We start from the raw sequence: 14,459 nt of genomic DNA, 5'->3' as shown, positions 1-14,459 counted from the left end.
CTCTCTCTCTCTCACACACACACACACTCATTTTCTCAGGCAATATATTTTGAAAACCTCCTGCACCTTTCCACCTTAATTTCCTTCATCATTACATGTGGAAGTTTTCTTCACCGCTGCTTTTATCTGGAACATGTTTTATCCGTTTCCTTCTCACATGCATTTCAGGACAAAATCAGGAATAAAGTTCAGTTGTTTTAATAAATTCATTCTCTCCTGTAAAAGAAACCCTTGTCATACCTTGAGTAAGGTTTCCATCATTGGCGTCTCTGATGTTCCTTTGTTTAGAAGTCAATAAGAATGGTGTTGCTGAGCTGAAATAGATTAGCGTAGCTGCTAGAATTAGCCAAACCATCATGTGAGCCATGTCTAGCAGTGATGTGCTGCATTCCTCCTCCTCCTCAATGTGTCTCAGGAACTTCTGGGGATTTTTATATGAAGAGGGATTGATGTTTATTCTGCACGTCTCAGGACACTGATAGTGTGTTTGTCTTTTGCGATACGGTCCTCAGTAATCATGAGATGATAGTGTACAGAACACTGAGGAGAAACGACAGCAGTGTGCTTTAGATACTGAAAAGTCTTGCAGCTTAAAGAAACTGAAATTACTGAAATGTGATGAAGGTCCTTAAAACCAAACCTTATTACAAACAACAAAACTGAAGAAGTGTTTATTAATTAAGTTCATTAAACTATATTTACTTTTGAATAATATTTTAAGTATCATTGAATGTGTATATACAGATACAGTACTGTGAATAAGTATTTATGTTTTTTTAATTGCTTTTATTGCTCCCTATGCATAATAACTGGTTGTGTTGCAGCAACAACTGCAAAGTGTTTGTGATATCCAGCAGTAAGTCTTTCACATCGCACTGAAGGAATTTCAGCCCACTCTTCTATGTAGAATTCTTTTTAGAGGGTTTTACTATGCGACACTTTCTCAGACAGTGATTTCTTGATTCAGCAGGTCTGGCAGTAATTAGGTCTGTGTTTGACAAGTGACATTTAACTCTGCGTTTTCTAAAATGTGTTTAATCACAATTCAGTGATGATTTTTTTTTTTTTACAGAGGGCCAGGCAGGTTTGGACAGCTTTTCCCTTGAAAATTATTTTACTCAAGTCTTTATTTAGTATTAGGGTGTATTTACTTATTATCTTTGTGTAATATTAAAATTTGATGAGCCGAATCATTAAAGTGTGACAAATGTGTGTGTTTATATATATGTGTGTGTGTGTGTGAGTGAGATAGTATAGTATAAGAATATACATTACTTATATATAAAACAAATGATTAATTTGTTTTATATATAAATTAATTTGTTATATATTTAGATTAGTGATTTACATTCTGTTTCCATGTTTTCTGTATTTGAGTATAAAGAGGTTTATTATTATTTAACTTTAGTTGCGCCATCAGCGGTTGAGTAGAACTTAAACCTGTACATCGTGTTCTTCCTACACGTCACTTCTCATAGTGTTTCACCCTGCTAACAGTATAACTGTTCTGTTTATCATGAATAAATAAAATAGAAAGATAAGCAGAAGCCTAAGCATCTTCCTACATTGTGGATTACATTATGTTTCACCTACCATGAACTTTCACAGAGTTAGTAGAGATACAGCTAGGAGACCGGATCTAGTTTTATGTGAGGCTGACTAAAGTCTGACTAAAGTGGAGATAGATATAAACTTATCTGATTATGTTTTCTCAGTATACTTCTCCGTGGTCAAATTTGTGTGGACAACCTTCTGTTCAGGTGTTTCCACCCTGAAAGTTACAGTTATAGTGAGTTATACTTACAGGCACTTTACACTTTCCTCACTTCACAGTTTCTATCTCTTTTTTATATTTTATTAAATATTTCATGAATATTAAATTATAAAATATATATTATTCCATTACGGTTTTTTTTTCCACTTTCCGTCAGCTGTGTTTCTCTTTTTCTTTTTAGAAGAGCATTTTTTTTGTATAAAGAAATGACTGGATTCCTGGGGGAACTGCGGCCTCTCTAGCTAAAAAACTCACAAAAAGGTACGTAATTTCCCTGATATAAAGAGCATCCAGCTTATTCAATTTGTGAGTGGGGAATTTACTGTCAATCTTTTTCTGTCACTAGAGAGAATTTTATCTTTGAGAAGTGTAAGTTAAGTCGTCAAGTTTATTTCTATTGCGCTTTTCACAACAGACATTGTCTCAAAGCAGCCTTACAAAAATGTATGAGCAGCCGTGGCGACTGTGGCAAGGAAAAACTCACTTAGATGTTATGAGGAAGAAACCTTGAGAGGAACCAGACTCAAAAGGGGAACCCATCCTCATTTGGGTGACATCAAGAGTTTGATCATAAATCTTTCAACAATACAGAACACTGGAGAGTGAGAACTAACATGAGTACTGGAGTATAAGATTATAAGTAAATGTTCTTTCTACAGTCTTTGGTATAAAAGTAGGAGCTACTGAGCAACATCTGTGATCATCACAGATCCAGCAACAGCTTCTCCATGACAGAGACTTTAAACAATCCCGGAGGTCCAATGTCAAAACTCCACACATGTAGCGGGATCCAATTGGCACTGGTACGTCTCTAGATGGTTCGGGATGTTTGCGAGTTCGGCATCTACTTCTTCAAAGGTCCGTAATCATCATGAGGTGGGACGTGACTGGAGCTGGAGCAACCTCAGGATGCCACGGGATGGGGAGAGAAAGAGAAGCAGTGGAGAGGAATTAGCGTAGCTGCTGTTCATGATATTAACAGCACAAGTTGATAATGTGCATGTGATCAGATGTTCTGGAGCACAAGGTTATGATGTGATGTGTGTTATGTGTAGAACTCGCTAAAAACATACGTCTTTAATCTACACTTAAACTGGGTGAGTGTGTCTGAGCCCCGAACACTGTCAGGAAGACTATTCCAGAGTTTAGGAGCTAAATGTGAGAATGTTCTACCACCTTTAGTGGACTTTGCTATTCTTGGAACTACTAGAAGTCCAGAGTTTTGAGATCTCAGGGGGCGTGACGGATTGTAGCGTGTTAGAAGACTGGAGATACATGGAGATAAACCATTTAGTGCTTTATAAGTGAGAAGTAATAGTTTGTAGTCTATTCAAAACTTAACCGGAAGCCAGTGTAGGGACGATAAGATTGGGGTTATCTGATCATATTTTCTCGACCTTGTGAGAACTCTGACTGCTGCATTCTGAACTAACTGAAGCTTGTTTATTAATGACGCAGGACATCCACCTAGTAATGCATTACAATAGTCTATTCTGGAGGTCATGAACGCATGGAGGAGCTTCTCTGCATCAGATATAAACAACATGTTTCTTAGCTTAGAAATATTTCTAAGGTGAAAGAAGGCTGTTTTTGTAACTTGGTTGATACGAAGTTAGTTTTTTTTTCTTTGATGGAGAAGATCCAAGACTTTGAGAAATGCATCCAATGATTAGAGAATTAGTGAGTGTGAGAGCAGTACAGGTTCTGCAGGGGAAATTTTGGATGCCCTAGGTGGAGTTAGCATCCCCCCGACTCTGCCCTCGCAGCGGGGCGAATGGGTGACGACTCTGTGGCATACACTAATGCTAAGGCTCGCCAACGGGAGCCACCGCTTCAGGTGTCCAACATTTTTGCTGTCCTAACCCTAACCCTAACCAACTGAGAAACTTGAAAGAGCTCTGGTCCTAGGAGACTCTATTCCGAGGCACGTCAAATTAGTGAGACCTTTAGGGGCACTATCAGCACAGCTCTGGCCCTATCCCGAAGCGTGTGGCGATGTAACTTACAGCAGGTTATGGTCATGGTCACTGAACTGCTGGATGTATGTATGATTATTCAAAACAATGTGGGCTTTGTAGATAATTGGAACAATTTAGAGGGCAAGGCTGGCCTGTTAGGGTATCCATCCAACACTCAGAAAGGTGCTGCTCTCAATTCTTGTAGTATAGGTCATAGTCTCAGAACAGCACTAGTTAACCAGTGACTCAGAATCCACCATATTGAGACAGAGAATTATAGAACAAAAAAAATGTAATATAAGTGATTTATGTGTGTTCATCCCTGATAATGAAGTCTGGAAACAACAAAACACTACAGAACACTGGAGAGTGAGCGCTAACAGGAGCACTGGAGTGTGTGATTATGAGTGATGTTCTTTCTACAGTCATTTGATGTTGTGGAACCAGGAGCTACTGTGCAAATCATAAAATAGCTCAACATCTGAGATCATCACAGATCCAACACCAGCTTCTCCATGCCAGAGCCTTTAAACACTTAAAGAGGCCCAGTGTCCAAACTCCACATGAGGTGGGATCCAAATGGCACTGGTACATCTCTAGATGGTTCGGGATGTACTTCTTTAAAGGTCCAAAATCTTCATGAGGTGGGACGTGACTGGAGCTGGAGCAACCCCAGGATGCCTCGGGATGGGGAGAGAAAGAGAAGCAGTGGAGAGGAATTAGCGTAGCTGCTGTTCATGATATTAACAGCATAAGTTGATAATGTGATGTGATCAGATGTTCTGGAGCACAAGGTTATGATGTGATGTGTGTTATGTGTAGAACTCGCTCTGAAATACTTTTTACTGCAATAAACGTTTTTATTTTATGTGGCATTGAGTAAAAGACAGGAGGTGGAGCTGGAGGTAGCAGAGCTGAAGATGTTGAGATGTTCGTTGGGAGTGACAACGATGGACAGGATTAGAAATGAGTTTATTAGAGGGACAGCGCATGTAGGACGTTTTGGAGACAAGGTGAGGGAGGTGAGATTGAGATGGTTTGGACATGTGCAGAGGAGGGACATGGGGTATATCAGTAGGAGAATGCTGAGGATGGAGACACCAGGAAGGAGGAAAAGAGGAAGACCAAGGAGGAGGTTCATGGATGTGGTGAGGGAAGACATGCAGGTAGTTGGTGTGAAAGAGGCAAATGTAGAGGACGGGGGTATGGAGACAGATGATCCACTGTGGCGCCCCCTAATGGGAGAAGCCACAAGAAGAAGAAGAACATTTTAATTTCATATATGTAATCAGTCCTGAATTCACAAAATCATCTAAAAAAGTAATGGATTGAAAGCCACATGTGTATTTGATGAATTGAAATTGAATGAAGATTTTATTAAAAATGAGATTCCTCCGACCTGTCCCGCCCAGCCCAGCCCAGCCCAAATATTGGGACTCAGCTGAAAAGGACTTACCTAAATGTAGATGTAAACAGTTCCTGACAAAAGTATGCTACATACACAATTTACATATATTTGGAAAAAAGACACTTTGGGCTTTCTGTCTTTTTTCTTAATATATAAAAACATGAAATCAGTCCTGGAGAAATCCAGAAAAGTACTGGGCTGAAAGCCACATGTCTCATGAGTTTATATTTCAAATTTTCTGAAGATTTTCATGACAAATGAGATTCCTACAAACATTTATCTGAGACTGTGTTTGATCCTTTTCTCCTCCCCCTGTTTGAGAGACACCTGCTAAACTCAGGTGTTCATTCATACTCTATTCATACAGTCTGCATAGAAATGACCTGCTGAAGATTAAAGGCTTTTGTTCTACATGTTTGGATATTGATATTCATATTGATGTCCGGCCATCCGAATGGACAGGAGTGTGCCCAACAATATACACACACACACACACACACACACACACACACACACACACACACAGAAACACATTTTTCAAAAATGTCTCTAATAAAAACAAATGAAGAGTAAAAGGAATAACATCATATAAACTGTAAAGGGAGATATATTGTAACTTACAGATGTAAAATAGGCTCAGATTTTCTATCTCCATGTAGATTACCAGGTTGCCATCATCACACCTCCCCAAGAATATTTTCCACATCGCTGCTTTATGCAATCACCAATCAGAAACCATCTCATTGAGAAGGTTCTCATTTCCAAAAGTAAGCGGTTCAGCCCTGAATTGTCCTGTTATATTATCATGTTAAATATTAATATTTAACATGATAATTTATCATTAAATGAAATGTAAACAAGAAGGATTGTTGAATTTTTTTTATTAAATATGAAAGTACGTGTAACAGAAAGAAAAGGGATTTATAATAATAATAATAATATTAATAATAATTTTATTTTTATATAGCGCCTTTAAAGTAGCTTCTCAAGGCGCTTTACATACAGGCATACAAGAACACAACACACACAAAATAGAGCAAGTAATACACACATACTTATAATTACACACAAAATAAAAAATGTAAAAAAAAAAGCAACCATAAAAAAATGAGTTTTTAAAAGGGATTTAAAAGTACTGAAGTTCTGTGCGTCTCTGATGTGAGGAGGGAGTGAATTCCAAAGTCTTGGTGCATACGATGAAAAAGCCCTATCCCCTACTGAACGCAGCCGTGTCTGTGGAACAACCAATAGTCCTGCTTGTGAAGAGTGTAAGATGCGCTTGGGTGTGTATACAGTTAAAAGTGCAGACAGATACTGGGGGGCAAGACCATGCAGTGCCTTGTATGTAAGCATGAGAACTTTAAAATCTACTCGGAACCTGACCGGAAGCCAATGCAAGGACTTGAGAATTGGTTTAATGTGTTCATTTTGCCTGGCTCCAGTCAGGATCCTAGCAGCTGAATTTTGTACACATTGCAGTTTATTAAGTGTAGTTTTAGGAACCCCAGCCAGAAGTGCATTGCAATAATCAATGCGGGAAAACACAAAAGTATTAATAAGCCTTTCAGTCACAGAATGGGATAACATATGGCGAAGTCTAGCGATATTTCTGAGATGAAAAAAATGAGTTCTTTACAGTATACTGAATGTGAGGGTCAAAAGATAGACTTCAGTCAAAGATGACTCCTAGATTTTTTAATTTGGTTTGTACTTCCAGAACAGAGCCGTCACGTTTAGGATAATGAACCAGCTTATGGCTGGTGAGGGGTGCCAATAAGCAAGACCTCTGTCTTATCACTATTAAGGCACAAGAAGTTTTGAGACATCCATGTTTTTATCTCAGCAATACAGTGTGTTAAAAAAGAAAGGTCCAAATGTTGATTAGGCTTAGAGTGAATATAAATCTGAGTATCGTCCACATAAAAGTGATAATTTAGCCCAAGTGTTCTTAAAAGCAATCCAAGCGGATATATGTAAATGCTAAAAAGTAAGGGGCCTAAGATGGAACCCTGAGGAACACCCGTACAGACAAAACCAGTCACAGACCAGGAACAACTCATACATACAAACTGTTGACAATCAGAGAGGTATGATCTAAACCAAGTTAAAACAGTCCCAGAAATACCAAAGACATTTTCCAGACGTTCGAGAAGCAGGTTGTGATTAACAGTGTCAAATGCGGCACTAATATATAGAAGGATCAGAATAGAGAGAGAACCAGAATATGAGGCTAATAACAGGTCATTGGTGACCTTGACCAAGGCTGTCTCAGTACTATGAGATTTTTGAAATTCAGACTGAAGAGGTTCGAAGAGATTATTTGCTGTGAGATGACTATGTAGCTGCATAACCACAAGACGTTCCAGAATTTTAGCAAGAAACGGTAGATATGAGATAGGACGATAATTGTTTAAGTTGTCCAAGTCACTGTTTTGTTTTTTTTAGGACAGGTGTCACAGCAGCAGGTTTCAATGCCGCTGGGACAACACCAGTATGCAGGGAATCATTAACAATACTGAGAACAGCAGGGCACAATGAATCCAAACAGGATTTAAACAGGCTTGTAGGGAAGGGATCAAGCAAGCAAGTGGTAACTTTCATACGTGATACTTCCCTAGTGAGCAGCTCAGTATCAATTTGTGAAAAGGTAGAGAAGGGTGTGCCAGAAAAACTAGGTTAACAAAATATGGATGATGAAACAGGTGCAGCATGAATAAGTTTGTAAACAGTGTCAATTTTAGAACTGAAAAAATTAAGAAAATCGTTACACAGCTGATTTGAGACAGGTAAAGAAGTGCCAACATTAACTTTCAGAAGTCGCTTTATGGTGTTAAAAAGATGTCTATAATTACTTTGATTGTTGTCAATGATCTGAGAAAAATATGCAGATCTCACAGACTCAATTTCAGATCTGTATTCCCCCAGGGTGTCCTTCCAGGACTGATAAAATACATTCAGACCTGAGTCACGCCACTTGCGCTCCAGTTTACGGCAAGCTGTCTTCATAGAGCGCAGGTTATCATTGTACCAAGGGGCAGAACGAGCAAAAGAGACATAGCGAGATTTCAAGGGAGCAAAAAGGTCAAAATTAGAAGCCAGAGCAGTGTTCAGTTTTAGGATCTTATCTTCGAGAGGAGCCAAATGAAGATCACTAAGAGAAGGAACAACAGAGCCAGCAAAATCTGCTGAATTAATTGATTTCCATTTACGGAAATTAACAGTGTGTAAAGGTGAAGTACGAGGAAAATGCAGTTCCAATTTAAAGAAGATTGCCAGGTGATCAGAAAGTCCAATATCTGTAAGAGACTGCTGAGACACAATTGCATTGTTTGCAATCACAAGGTCTAAAGTGTGACCTTTGTTGTGAGTTGGGCCACTTATAAACTGTTTAAGATTAAAACAATCCAGCAGGAATAGAAAATCCTTTGTCAACAAACAGTCATTAGCATCAATGTGTATATTAAAATCCCCTAAAATGAGGATGCTCCTAAATTTAAAACACAGCAATGACAACAAGTCAGCAAATTCAGACATAAAAAAATCGTTAGCCTTAGGTGGTCAATAAACAGTAGCGATGGTGATTGCCATCGGAGCAGAAATACTTAACACAAGGCATTCAAAAGAAGAAAACTGTGGAATGCACACAGAGCTGATGTTAAATTGCTGATTGTGAACCACAATTATTCCCCCACCTCGACCAGTAAGTCGCAGTAGATCAAACAGTCCGTACCCCTCAGGAGTAAGCTGATTAAAGATTAATCCATCATTTTGTTTATGCCATGTTTCTGTTAAGAACAACAAGTCAAGTTTTTGATCTGCAATGATGTCCGATAAAAGCAGGGCTTTGTTGTTTACTGAGCGTGCATTAAACAGCGCAGCATTGATGGGGCTCTGTGATACGACCGAAGGTTATTATAAATTTTTGAGGACCACACCAGATTACTGATATGCTCTTTTAGACCGACACCGGCTCATAGGCACGCAGATGTTGTTAGAAAGGCAGTAGCTGCGTCCAGATCTCCGATGTATAACCCGTCTTTGCCTCAACAGGCCAGTATTACAACATAGATCATAAGCATCTTTGTGTAACCTGTAGTTCTGTTTTAAGTTGAGCAACTGATGTGCGGTGTACCTTAAAACCATAATCCTTGTGGCTAGAACCGCGACAGATCCACAACAGCAACAGGATAGACTCCTTCGATGTAGCTCCAGGGACCACCAGAGAATGCAGACAGGTAAAAGCAATAATCCAGGGAGAGTGAAGAAGACTTCACTAGAATACGTTTTAAAATCAGCAAGTTAACTCCAACATCAACAGAGAAAACAAACAAACGGCGAAAGAGCGGCAGCCAAAACGTGCCAGCGTACCCGATCAAACCGGAAATGGAGGGTTAGATTAGAGTCCCTAGATTTATTTTGAATGGTGCCAAAACAACTTTTCTAGCTGTGAAATAGTTCATTATTTATTACAGTAAAGCTCAACCATGCAATAACACTTTCGCCTGTTTAAGAACACCTGGTTTGAGGTAAATTTCCTGTGAAATCCCGTGGCCAACTAGGCAGTACCGTTTTGGTGGAACCTTCTAGACTTCATTCCGCCACTAGGAAAGTTCTGGTGGGTCATGTTGTCACTCAGCTTTGGGGTGATGGCAGTATACCACTTAAGCTGATCAATCCTAGCGACAAACCAGTGAAGCTTAGGCGGGACTCTAAAGTGGCCGACGTTTATCCTTGCATTGCGTTGGAGGATGTGGGTGAAACAGAGAGTGGGTTTTCGCTTCGGTCGACTGTTCAGCAGTCAGTGGTTAAGACGGACGTGTCTGAAGATTAACGTAGCAGGCTCAGGCAATGTGGCTTAAGTTTCTGGATCCTGGATTTGCGGATATGTACAGACGTCCATTGGCTTAATGCATGTTCTGTAAAAGATGCGCAAAAGATATTTACAATATTTTATTAAAATTATTGTACATTTACAATTTACAATAAGGCTTTTGTAACTCGCCTGCTAGTTTCATGCGAATGATAACTAGGATATTTGGTGGCCAGAATTTCTTGTCATTGTTGTGCTACCTGGATGACAATGGTCTTTGCACCTGACGAAAACATTGCATTGCAAAGGCTTGAAATGGTTTTTGGAATGTTGAAAAAAAAAAATTTAAAATAGTCACCAAAGAAATGTCAGTTCTTAAGGCGGTCTGTGAAGTTTCTTAGTCCTTTGATTTCGGAGGATGGTGTCGCCACTGATCTTGGGAAGGTTGAAGTGATTGCTAAGATTACTTCTGCAGATATGATGTGCCCTGATGGTGTTACCCCATCAGTTAAGAAAATTCAGTCTTTTCTTGATCTTGTTGTGTGGTACCAATGTTTAATTGAGAATTGTTTATCCCTTGCACACCCACTCTACGCTTTAACTAGTGGTGTGAAGAAAGATAGAGGTAGGGGTTGCAAAGGTGCTACATCATTCAGGAAACTTACTCCTGATGATTGGACTTCAGCCTGTAAGGCGGCTTTGTCTGCTTTGAAGACAGCTCTGCTTTCTAATGTAGTCCTCGCACACCCTGACTTTTCCAGGCCCTTTATCCTAGCTACTGATGCTTTATCGGAAGGGTTGGGTGCTGCCTGGTTTGAGGTGCAGAACAACATGGTGGCGAGGAAGACCATCCCTCCTCCCAGTGACCAGGTGCTCTGTCTAACCACAGCTGAAGTGAGAAAAACTCAATACAGAGTTAACCCATGGAAGTCTGCTGGACCAGACAACATTCCTGGCAGAGTGCTAAGGGAATGTGCACAACAGCTAGCGGATGTCCTCATCGATATCTTCAACATCTCCCTGAGCAGCGCCACTGTTCCTATGTGCCTCAAGACAACGACCATCATTCCTGTGCCGAAGAAGTCTACTGTGTCCTGCCTTAATGACTATCGTCCCGTTGCACTCACACCCATCATGATGAAGTGCTTCGAGAGGCCCGTCATGAGGCACATCAAGACCCAGCTTCCACCCGCACTGGACCCAATGCAGTTCACGTATTGTCCAAACCGCTCAACGGACGATGCCATCTCCACAACCCTCCATCTGGCCCACAACCACCTAGAAAACAAGGACTCGTATATAAGGATGCTGTTCATAGACTTCAGCTCAGCATTACCACGATTGTCCCTCAGTACCTGATTGAGAAGTTGAGCCTACTGGGCCTGGACACCTCCCTATGTAACTGGATCCTGGACTTCCTGACTGGGAGACCTCAGTCAGTCCGGATCAGAAACAGCATCTCCAGCACCACCACACTGAGCACTGGAGCCCCTCAGGGCTGTGTGCTTAGTCCACTGCTGTTTACTCTGCTGACTCACGACTGTGTAACGACGCACAGCTCAAATCACATCATCAAGTTCGCAGATGGCACGACCGTGGTGGGTATAATCAGCAAGAACGACGAGTCAGCATACAGAGAGGAGGTGCAACAGTTAACAGCATAGTGTGGCGCCAACAACATGTCTCTAAAAGTTGACAAAACTAAAGAGATAATTGTTGACTTCAGGAAAACACAGAGCGACCATTCTCTACTGATCATCGATGGATCCTCACTGGATATCGTCAAGAGCACCAAATTCCTTGGTGTTCATTTGGCGGATAACCTCACCAGGTCACTAGGTCACACCAGCTCCATCACCAAAAAAGCCCAGCAGCGTCTTTACTTTCTGAGAAGGCTGAGGAAAGCCCACCTCCCTCCCCCCATCCTGACCACGTTCTACAGAGGGACCATTGAGAGCATCCTGAGCAGCTGCATCACTGCCTGGTTTGGGAATTGCACCGCCTCGGATTGCAAAACCCTACAGAGGATGGTGAGGACAGCTGAGAAGATCATCGGGGTCTCTCTCCCCTCTATCATGGACATTTACACCACTTGCTGCATCCGCAAAGCAAACAGCATTGTGGATGACCTCACACACCCGTCACACACACTTCACCTCCTACTATCAGGGAAGCGATTCTGAAGCATTCGGGCCGCCACATCCAGACTGTGCAATAGTTTCTTTCCTCAAGCCATCAGGCTCCTCAACAAAAAAAACTGAACTGAACTCTCTCACACACACACACACACACACACACACACACACACACACATACACACAACTGTGTGACTGATCTGTACAAACCGGACTCAACACACATCATAAACTTCGCACACCAATGATTAAGTACCACTCACACTAATCATTACCACAAAAATGTTTACATGCCGTTTTTTTGCACATCTTCCGGGATTGCTGCTATTGTTCTTCGGCACAATATTCTGTCCAGATATTTTTGCCACTGTTCACTTTATCTTGGTTGCTGCTATTTGTTTAAATTGCACAATATTGTTTACAGTTCAATTCTGCTACTGTGCACCTTATTTTGTTACGACAGGTTTATTGGCGGAGCTATTTTGTGTTTTGTGTATTGTGTATTTGTCCTGGACTGTCCTGTGTTGTCCTGCACTGTCTTATGTTGTCTTTTGCACTGTTTGCACCAGTTGCACACATGCACTTTATGTGGCAAGGATCTACTTAGTTCTTGGCCCTGTGGCTTTTCTGTTCTGTAACTGTTGTTTTATGCTGTTTTATGTAGCACCTGGGTTCTGGAGGAACGTTGTTTCATTTCACTGTGTACTGCATCAGCTATATATGGTTAAAATGACAATAAAAGCTTCTTGACTTGACTCTTGACTTGATTTCGTTTGCGAGTAAATCACTTTCCTGAGCACAAGCCAGATATCCAGCACATCGCCTTAAGTTCCTTGCGCTTAAGTGGGCTGTATGTGATAAATTTAGCCATTGGCTTAAAGAGCACTGGTTCACAGTTTGGACAGATAATAACCCCTTGACGCACTTCTTGACCAAACCGAGGCTTGATGCCTGTGAACAAAGTTGGGTGGCTAAACTCGCCACCTTTGAATTTCCACATTAAATATGTTCCTGAAGCTTGCACATGCTTTTTGTTGTTCAGATCAGTCTGCTAAATCGGTGGCGAAGAAGCTTTGGGACAACTATTTCTGTTATTATGGCTTCCCAGAACGTATCCACTCTGACCAGGGTGCAAATTTTTTGTAGCAAGCTCATCAGACACTTGTTCGACTTTTGTGGGATAAAAAAGTCACAGACAACCCCATACCACCCAATGGGTAATGGCACTGTTGAAAGGATCAGTCGGACACTGGGTAATATGATCAGGGCCTTAGAGCCAAGGCCAAAGCATGATTGGCCCCAGATGCTTCACACACTGACCTTTCTGTACAATTGTACTGCACATGAGACGACAGGGTTTCCTTCATTTTATTTAATGTTTGGTCGTAGGCCAAGACTGCCAGTTGATGTGATTTTCAAGAGTGTATTGAGAGTTGATTTAAGTGACTCTCTTCCCAAGTATGTCTGGACAGAGACTTGAAGGAGGCTCTTGCTGTTGCTGAGGTTAATACTGGCAGAGAACAGTCTAACCAGGCCAGGATGTACAACCGCAGACATAAGGGTGTGAACAAGTCGGTGACAGAGTTCTGTTAGCCAATATGAGCGAGCGTGGCAAACGCAAACTTTCAGATAAGTGGGAGGGTGTGGTATATACTGTGGTCGACTGTGATCCCAGGACTCACATTTACAAGATAAAACACCATGTATCAGGTCAGCTCAAGGTAGTGCACAGAAATCTACTTCTCTGTGTGAATTTTCTCCCTTTATGTGATGTTGTAGGGGCTACTGATAATCAGAGTGTGTTTTCTGTGGGTGATGATGTTTCCGATGACGGCTAGTTGGCTTTTGACAATTTGTTGTCTATGAGTGAAAGCCCTGAAGTTTCTGGGTCTGTGGATGATAGTGGTCCACATATGGATAAGTCATGAAATGCCCATGATTTCTCTGTGTGACCCCCTTGAGGGGTCGACTTAGTATGTGAAGGCATTAAAGATTCACTGTGTGTTGAAGCACCAGGAGATGATGGAGTTGTGAAAACCATTAAAGTAGAACCTTCAGGAGTCGATGCAGCATTGCATTCTTTAATGTTATATTTTACATGAACACAAACGTTTCATATTAATATTTAACATGATAATTTATCATAAAATAAAATGTAAACAAGAAGGATTGTTGCATTATTTTTATTAAATATGAAAGCATGCTGTATTCTACTTTAACGCTTTATATTTTGCTAATACAAGCAGCTCATCTAGAGAGACTCTAAAAAGCCATTTTAATCAGGAGAAGCCAGAAAAAACAACTGTAGCTACAGTGGTAGAAATGTCAAAGCTGCTGAAACTTGTTGCAGAAAGAGTGGTTTTTAGCCTTAGGT

This window comes from Silurus meridionalis, chromosome 10, assembly GCF_014805685.1.
Source record: "Silurus meridionalis isolate SWU-2019-XX chromosome 10, ASM1480568v1, whole genome shotgun sequence".
Lineage (NCBI taxonomy): Eukaryota > Metazoa > Chordata > Actinopteri > Siluriformes > Siluridae > Silurus > Silurus meridionalis.
The sequence above is the reverse complement of the archived record's forward strand: the minus strand, read 5'-3'. Positions refer to the sequence as shown.